The sequence below is a fragment of the Pundamilia nyererei genome, unplaced genomic scaffold (genome assembly GCF_000239375.1).
Source record: "Pundamilia nyererei isolate P.nyererei 1_Seehausen unplaced genomic scaffold, PunNye1.0 scaffold00133, whole genome shotgun sequence".
Taxonomy (NCBI): domain Eukaryota; kingdom Metazoa; phylum Chordata; class Actinopteri; order Cichliformes; family Cichlidae; genus Pundamilia; species Pundamilia nyererei.
This window is the reverse complement of record NW_005187534.1, coordinates 1,210,150-1,218,623: the sequence shown is the minus strand read 5'-3', so window position 1 is coordinate 1,218,623 and position 8,474 is coordinate 1,210,150.

Below are 8,474 nucleotides of genomic sequence, written 5' to 3'. Positions count from 1 at the left end.
CTAAAGCAGTGTTTTCCAAACTGCGTATAAGTGTGTCATCAGATGTTATAAAAAACAAACATTATTATTACAATATTCTGCAAAAGTATGCAACAAAAATGCACTCATTAACTCACCCAATATTCTTTAAAACACCCGTCAGAGGGAGATTTAGTATGATGGTAGGGTTTGAGTGAGGGATGACAGAAAAGGACCTGATTTATAGACAGAAGTTTAATAAGGAGAACTACTCATCATTGTGGAGCAAACCACACAACATATAAACACCCTCGTTTCTGCTGCCTGTATTTGAGATTTTATTCTTTTGATCACTACCTACAGCTTGTAGCCATTGGTAGGGACAGGAACCCTCTCACCTCTCAGAGGAGTCGAATACCACCTCCAGGTCCACAAAACACAAGCAGACTTATGGATAAACATCCATGCACCCTCGGCCGGCTCGTGGAGCGCACGAACCAAAACTGCACCGTTCCCCCTGAGTCTGAGGTTTGAAGAGTAGACATGCTCTCAGCTCCGTGCCAAGTGAGGTAAAGAGGCACATGGGAACCAAACATGCTGTCTGAGAACGTGGCTTTCCTCTAACGAGTGCTGGATTTGAACCAGAGGCAGCAAAACCATGTGCTAGACTGTCCCAAAGTGCTTGATAAGGTGACTGAGGCAAGGTAAATGGCAGTGGAGCAGTGGCACACTTGCAGATATCATGTTAGGTCCAGATGTGGCAAATGGCCCGTCAAAAGTGCCTTAGTCCAACAGTTCAGTCCAAAGAAGGACTGGCATTTTGTGCAGGTGTGCCTTGAACTTCTGGCTTCTCCTGTGGGCGTGCTACTGAGCCAAAGGCTACTTAATCTATGAGATGACTGCGTTCGCTAATGTGTGTCAATTATAAAAGGTTGAGCAAACTTGTCTCCTGAACAACTAGAATCAATTTTCTAGCTTGAAGACGGAAATCGAAACTGCCAAATGATCTAAAAATATCCCAGCAGTCAGCGATTGTTTTTAGAGCTCAGCTGCACCACGACCCATAAAGACGATTAACTGCTAAACACACGAACCCTGAAAACAACGATAAGATCTAAAACAAGCATGACTGCACTGATAAGCCGTTCAACACTCTCTCACACACACACTCGTTCTGCAGGGTCATTACTCATTATTGCTCCGAGGTTCAGCAGCGGGTCAGCAACTTTTCCTTTTCCCGCTCCTTTCAGTCTCACTCTCTTCTCTTTTTCAACATTTTTCACAGTAAATCCTAAATGAAAACAACCTTACAAGTCAAATAAGCTTTGGGAATAAAGGTGGATTTAATCAGTGAGTTTTATCATCATCATATATTTGTTTGGCAGAAGCTACGAATGAGACGGTTTGTGGTTCGATCCCCAACTCAAGTCAAAGTACCCTCGTACAAGATACTCACCTTAGGGTTGCCTTCGATCATCTCATCCTGATCATGCCATCTCAGTGTGTTTGCATGCTTAATGTTAGCAAAGACGCATATATGATTCATAAAAAAAATGTACATGTGAGTCAGTGAATCAAGTATGTGTTTAAAAGTGGTTTGAAAGTACCGTTTTAAGGCAGCTCCTCACACATTTGATTATGTAGAGTGGTTCTTCACTTTAATTTTTAGCTTGTTTCATTTCTCTTTAAAACTAGGCAGGTTTTCATCATGTCAGCATCTTTGTTTAGATTCCTTTAACTGGAAACCGAAACATAACAATGCTCATCAGTTTACGCAAGTGACCCGGCTAGCTCGACAGAAAGAGAGCTCATGTTGCCCTTTCCTATAGAAAAATGCTGATCCGGTCGCAGTAAATCCCAGTAAAGCAGCTGTAGCAGCTAATAACTCTGGATCCTGCCATTCTGTCAAACTTGGGTTGTTAGCATCAGCTTCTTTGTTCCCATTAGGTGTTAACAGAGCAACAACGTTTCTTCTTGACATTCAACCATCAGTCAACTCACAATAAACCAATAAGTTTATAAAAAGAAAATCAAGTCAAAATCAAGTCAAAATCAAGTCGTTCCTTCAAAAAGTGAGCTGCTGTCCTGATCGCCTGTCCTCCACATCGAGTGTCATGATGTGATGAAAGATGTGAAGGAGACGTCGTCCTTTTATTCTTAATGATGTGACAGCAGATATTGTTACAACGTCGCAAAAATTGAGCTAAAAAAGCACATTGTAGATACTTTGCTCTCCACTTTGCCGGTGACTGTGAGGCTTTGTGTTTATGTTCTGCCAATTTTCTGTGACTGTGCTGACTCATCTATAAAGAGATGACATCATTGTGCTCTGATTCAAGTGGACTAGAAAGAATTACTACAGAAAAGTTACCGCAGCTTAATCTCATCAGTATTTTTCCAAACAACAAGCTGCAAAATGACACCAACACCGAGCTACCAAAACCTGCACTTCCTCTCATGTCCACTAGGGGTGCAGACAGTGAGTCAGTCTTCAAAGACTTTCCAGCAGAAATGAAAAAGTTTACAGCCTGATACAGAAAACTGTTTGGTCTTTATGACGTCTGTGGGGTGGGGGTGTACACAAATTCAGTCTTTTAAATGTTATTAAGGTTTAGAGTTATAATTATAAGGACTGTGGATATTATAACTGATGGGCTCTCACTCGAGCTTCATGCGTTGCTGAACATTTTTAATGCAACAGTCTGAAAACTAATATGGTTGCATTTAATTCTTATTGTTAACTCACACACCATCCAAGAAGTTTTATGTTTAGTCTGACGTAGGTACCACTTCACCTTCTCATCCAAATATGGTCATTTCTGTCTCCAAAAACTGAACATGATGGCTTTCAAACTGGATGGAAACCACATAACCCTGAATCCGAGGTTTGAAGAATAGTCAGGCTGTCAGCCCTCAGGCAGGTGTGCTTGAACTTGTGGTGGTGGACAAAACGGTGTCAAAATGTTCAAAAACCAATGAGTTTGGTTGTCTTTCATGTTTTGACAAAGATCAATTTGACACATGTTGCTTAAAACTGGAGAAATACTTTTCAAAAACCTAAAGCAGAATGTAAAAATGTGAATGTGCTGTTGTTCTCAAAGTGGATCAAATAGATGCGAGTGATTTGCAGTGAGGGTTAATCTGGCAGAGCTGCTGCTTTTCCTCTCTTGTCTAACTCTGTAAAAGCTTCCAGCAGCTCAGAGAGAATCTGAGCTTTCAGACCACTTGTTGCTAATAGAGGGATATTTACTCTAACGGGAACAGAGAGAGTGTAACTGCAGGTCACTGCACTCTGCAACAACACTGACACAAAGACACACCGACAGCCTGCTCTGCTTGTACAGCAGGGACAGACGGATACACTGTAAAAAAAAGTCGGTCTGAATCAGCCGGGTACAAACAGGCGGCAGGTTAAGAACAGGTCACATGTTTCTAAATCATCCAGGACTCCGTTTACTGCACTGAAGATGTCTCATGTTTGCCCACGCAGCTAATCAGAGATGTCAGATCAGGTGTCAGCTGTAGGCCCTAAAGCAGCTTCACCTGCTGAAAATACATATTCCCCAAGCAGCTGTGAAATCAGAGCGTGCTGCACCAGAAACCTCGTTTAATTTCTTCGGTCAGTAGCTGATGGTCGTGGTCACCTGCTGTTTGCATGAAAGACACCAACTCATCTGCAAACACTACAGAGACTGAACAGAGACTGTTCACCTTCAAAGTAAAAGCTTTGTCCTGCTGCTGAAACCAGCACGCTTTAAATGTCCCAACTTTTACTTTGAAAGTAAACAGTCTCCATTTGGATCGCACTCTGCACAGCGAGTGTTTGCAGATCAGTCGTGTCTTCCACGAAAATCTAGACAAGGAGGACCACACACCACACAGTCTCCTCCTCACTACTTATGGTGACAGCTGATGTTGTTGATGTGAGTCTGCTGTGGAGAGATAAAAATCTGAGGATCAGCTGCAAAATGTGCATCCGCACGTCACTTCCTGCTGGGTTGTTTCATGTAGGTGATTAAAAGAGAAAACGACCAGTGAAAATGATACCTTACATCATAGAGGTTGCGATTTTAAATAAAAAGTAATGAGTAGCCTATGAAGTAAAATGATATGTTTGTCATCCTGTGATTAGTTTCTCATCCTGTTCACTCATATTTTCTCCTCTGGTGGGAGAGATGATCCTGCCTTCATCCAGACTTTCCATGACTGACGTTAAATGAACTCCTGAGCCTCAAAATCACTTTCATTATTTTGTTGTATGTAGCTCATAATTTGATTTATATGACTTTTTTATTTTCTTCACATAACTTCATAAAAAGCTGTTTTTATTGCAGGAGCATAATGTTCAGAGCTCGCCTGTGGCTTTGATTTTACAAGCTGCAATTGAAGGTTCAAAACATATCGGCAGGTTACGGCACGAAAATCAAAACAGACTGTTAATTAACATTTACATGACCTGCGTCACTTGTCAGTTGTGTTAATTGTTCTGCTTTGAATTATGGGATGGCATTATCTCCTTTCCTTTCATAAAAAATGGAGAACCTTAACTATTATTTAGCCAACAGCTCCTGTTATTGCTGCAGATACTTCGAGGTCACATCAGGAAGTCTGAAACCTTCCTAAAAAATTTTGGCTACTTGACCACATCCCGATGGTTCTGGTGTGTGGTGAGTTCATTGATCCTGGTTCGTGGCCTGCATGAAGCAACACAAAGAACACACAGAGCGATGCATGTAAGATGTTGTAATCCGGTCAACACGCCTCAGGGTCAAAGGGGTCGGCTGAATTCTACTGATACACCTCCACAACTATACGTTAAATTAAGTCATACAGTTTGGTAATGAGCAAAGTTAAACACCCACATCGGCAATAAGTTACTGCAGCTCAAGATACTTACTCTGTAATGATAGTTTAGTGCTTCTGCATAGAGCAAGCCTATGCAGGTCAGACTTTGGGAATTACCCCTCGTGTTTCATTGGCACTAAAAACAGGTCATTCACCAGTGTGTGCAGCTACACTACATGAACAAAAGTAATTATTTTAATTCAGGTGTTTTCAGGCCCATTGCCACAGGTGTATAAAGTCAAGCATTTAGCCATGCAGTCTGCCTTTACACCCAAGAGCTCTGTAATAACATACAACCAGTAAGGCACCACGTTAGCTTGTGAAATTTCTTCCCCCTAGATATCCCATAATCAGCTGTAAGTGGTATTATGTCAAAGGGGAAGTGTTTAGGAACCACAGCAACTCAGCCATGAAGTGGCAGACCACCCAGAGCTACAGAGCCAGGTTGTTGAGTGCTGATACAGTATAAGAGTCACCAATAACTACAGAACACCAAACCATGAACATTAACATCAGCACAAAAACTGTATGCTGGGAGCTTCCATTTCCAGTTTCCATGGCTGAGCAGCTCACACAGGTGTAACGTAGAGGTGGCCTACTGTCCATATGTTGTAGTTTTAAACCACGACTTCACTCAGAAAAACAAAAGAAATGGAAACATGCTGGAGATATTCACAGTCACTCTCTGCATGCGGTGACTTCGGTGATCCCCTCGTGCACCTTCGTGCACCTGCTGGTGTTTTTGCACTACCTAACTGTGGCTACGTTTCTCTTTGAGCGTACTATCCATGTATGGTTGTAATTATGTGTTCATGTGGTTTAAAGTTGTTTGTTTATCCTTAAACTTGTTATGTAGCTTATCTGTAGGTTTATGACTCATAAAGGATTGATTTGCGCCTTCATGTGATGATTGTTGTGATTTGACAAGATATAAAAAAAACTGAATTAAAGTGAAATTGAACTGATTCTTTTAAATGTAAGTGTAACAGGTCTCGTTGTGTATTTTAGTTCACAATATCTGATTTGTGGACAGTGTGAGTGCATGCGCACTTAAGTGACAGTATGGATGCACAATCTCATTTTGAGTTTTTTTGTTTTTAATTAACAAACCTGCACAAAGTTTATTTTTTATGGGGAAAAAAGAGCAGTAAACTTCTCTTTTCCATGGCCTCATGACTTTTTCTACTAAGGTCAATTGTATGTGAGTAGCCAAAAGGTCTCCAGTCCCCTCGACACCTCCTCACTTACCCAAACCCCAAACTGTTAACAATAAACAACTAACTAACCCTATCCGGTCTTTAAGTCTGACGTCATTCGCCGTTTCCAGGTCCAAACTCTGCTTCAGGTCCCAAAGTCAAACGAACACTGCAGCATCACTGAGAGTTAAAAACTGACTAAATTCTTTCATCTTTAATAAAATGATCAGCGTTGCTGCTTTACCAGGTGTAACAATTAAGTTTAACATCCAGGCATCCATGAAAACAGGATTTATTACATTTAACAGAGTTAGAAGTTAACAGGAAGTTAGCTCGCTAGTTTCCACCTAAACATGATATAGCATGTTCTGACTGAGAGATTTCTGAAAAATTAAAATGTATAGCACTACTTTTTTCCACTCTATAAAAGTTAACATGAGGGTTCCTGATGGTTAGGGACAAATGCAATCGCATGGCAGGATGCTGTAAACGAGCCAAACTTCAGTCAGGACAGAACTGAGAACATTTCAGATGGATGGGGTGGCCTTAACTCTTGTGGCAGAGCAGGTCAGCCACTAAACAGAATGTTGGTGGTTCGATCCCAGTCTGCTCTAGTCTGCATGCCAAATATCTTTGGGCAAGATACTAACCTCATGTTGCAATGAATGTTAGCTAGAGCACTTAAGAGAGATTGGGTAAATGAATTAGTTGTATAAATCGCTTTGAGTGCTCAGTCACAGTAGAAAAGCGATATATAAGAACCAGTCCATTTACCATCCATCCACAATATAAGGTTAGTCATTAATATACTGCTACATGGGCTGTGGTTACATCGTAAGGTTTTTAGGGGCTTGTTGAGATTAAATAGAACAAGATACAAAACATTAAAATATGTTAAAATCACAACAGCCTTAATCAACGCAGGAAGCAGCGTTCATATGTAATCACTTAAAGATTGGATACACAAGTTCAATACTTACAGCTTCTACCATAAAAGCCCCAAATTTATATTACTAAATGTATGCTTGTGTTGTTTTGCATATATTGTAGTTTCTGTGATACATTAATTGTTAAAATTGAACAACGACATGAAACAGCAACAATATCAGTGTGTTAACACATATTTACAGTCTGCAAGTAACTGTAAACTGATCAGAACTGCCAGGCTTTTTGCCATCTTTCATGCACCTGTCAAGTTATGTTGGGTGAATATTAACATTTCCTCATGGTGTTGTTGGTCTGTCACGGTAATAAACAATAACCGAGTGCAATTTGTGCGCTTGTTGTGTGAGACAAGAGAAATCAGACTGAATAAATCAAATTTACATTAAAGCCCGTTAACATTGTTTGGGTGGTTTCTGAGTTCATGTCCTTTTTTGTTATCATGCGGTCTCTTTGTTGGCGGCTGGAATATCACTGCCAATCACAACAATTTAAAGCCAATGAAAGGTTGTAGAAACAGAACCGGGCAGGGCTGGGCCGGGTTAAGTTCTGGAGAGGGAAGGCAACAACAGCTTGTTTTGTGTGAAATAAAATGGGATAAAAAAAGCGGAACACTGATCGAGTTAAACGGCCTGTGTTGCCGGCTAAGCCCAGGCTTTAAAGAAAACACCAGCAAATTAGCCGGAACAACACACGGCCGGTGTTTGTTGTCATTCCGGAGCCAGTTATGCCTGGCGCTGTTTCGCTGTAACCCCGCCACGGTGACACCTATCGCACCGTTAAACAAATACAGCGAGGTCCTGACCCTTCCGTGTTTGGATTCGCAGGCCGGGAGTCCAGACAGCCGCGCAGCGCGTCGACGCACGTATCAACACAGACCTCGGTGCAGGAATGCAGCTGCAGCCACGGACCCCACCGTGACCTTCTGTGTGTGTGTGTTTAAATGCATTTTCACATGAAGCTGTGTATCAGTCTCTAAAACACAACACACAGGTCTGACTTCCTTTAGTCCACGCTGACTAACCAGGACAGTGATGTGTTTTTCTGTGTCTTGCAGAGGTGGGAAAGCAAGTAGTAAAGACATCACCTACCTACCAGGCTTCTCATGAGCTCTGAAAGCAGCTAAAGCAGCTGCACACAAGTATACTAACTGTATGAATGTTTTATCAGTATGTTTGTGAAATGTGGAGCCTCCACCTGTTTAATCAAACCAGACATGACAGGAGCTCACAGCCCCTTTCCAACATCAAGGCTTTTCTCGCTAATATGCTCGTTGAAAAATTCATTTTTAAAAAGTCTCACAAGTTGCTTACTAGACAGACTAGTAAGTTTTTTAGTTCTACCAGTACAACAAAAAGTGGAACTTATGTTACCAAATTTCTAGTCACTCTTAACAAAGACTGAACTGGTGAATGGAACTAAAGTATGATTTCAGGGACATGGAGTAAACACTGGAGTGCTGTCATAGGACGGTTTGTTACTGAGGCAACAGCTAAGCTAAGATAATTTAATTCAGTTTTATATATATCACCA